The sequence below is a fragment of the Helobdella robusta genome (assembly GCF_000326865.2).
Source record: "Helobdella robusta unplaced genomic scaffold HELROscaffold_1806, whole genome shotgun sequence".
NCBI classification, from domain to species: Eukaryota; Metazoa; Annelida; class Clitellata; order Rhynchobdellida; family Glossiphoniidae; genus Helobdella; species Helobdella robusta.
Genome location: NW_008703985.1, coordinates 2,166 through 3,121, shown reverse-complemented (window position 1 = coordinate 3,121; position 956 = coordinate 2,166).

Genomic DNA, 956 nt, shown 5'->3' with positions numbered 1-956 from the left:
AATACACCGTCCTGCTACTGCAGGTACGGTTGGCCAGTACGAGTACGTAAAGTATATCCCATCCCACTCACCCAGACCAAAGGGGCATTACTTTAAACACCTAAACTCGTTGTAGACTGGAAGCGTTTTGTTTCTTATGGGACTCATCAATAGCCTGAGAATTTGAAAATTCGAAATTTAAATGCGCTGACTCGAAATCATTAGAAATTGTTGAAAATTATCTTTTTTAATTTTCGAAACACTTCAACTCTCTTTTTTCTGGTTCCTTATTTGCTCATTCTAACTTTGATAAATGATATTGAAATTTCTCATTTTATTATACTGGAATTTCACTTTGCACCTTATCATTCTATTGTGCTAACATTAAGATAAAGCAGAAGAAAAAAAAACCCAATAGAATCATAAGGTACTATCTATGTGACATTCCAGTAAAATTCAAGGTGAAAGTTCTAAATCATTTTGCATAGCTTGAATGAGCAAATTAGGAACCAGAAGAGAAGTGAGGAGAAATGAAGGAGAAATTGAGGAGGTGGATAAGACAATACCGTTTGGCAAAAGAAGCAATGTTCGCAGTGGCTCACACAACCAATTCTCCGAATTGCAGATGATTGCAGAAAGGCTGGGCGCGATGAGGAAAATATTCTAGAAAGCTTAATGGAAAATTTTAAAAAGTTGAAAGGAAAGACTAAAAAGTAGAAATAAACAAAATATGTAAAGAGATTTAAGACATGAACAAGAAAATAAAATAAAGAAACATGTTGGTGACCATACAAAATTTGAAAGTTTACATCAAAGTTCGGCTCAATACATGATGGAAGGGTTATAAACAGAAGGAAATAAAAAAAGATAGAAAGAATATACAGAAGAGCTCTGTTTAGAAAGCATACGATCTAAACAAGGAAAAAAACATGATAACGACAAAGCTAGAACCGGATATCTTAAAGAGCAAAAATGAG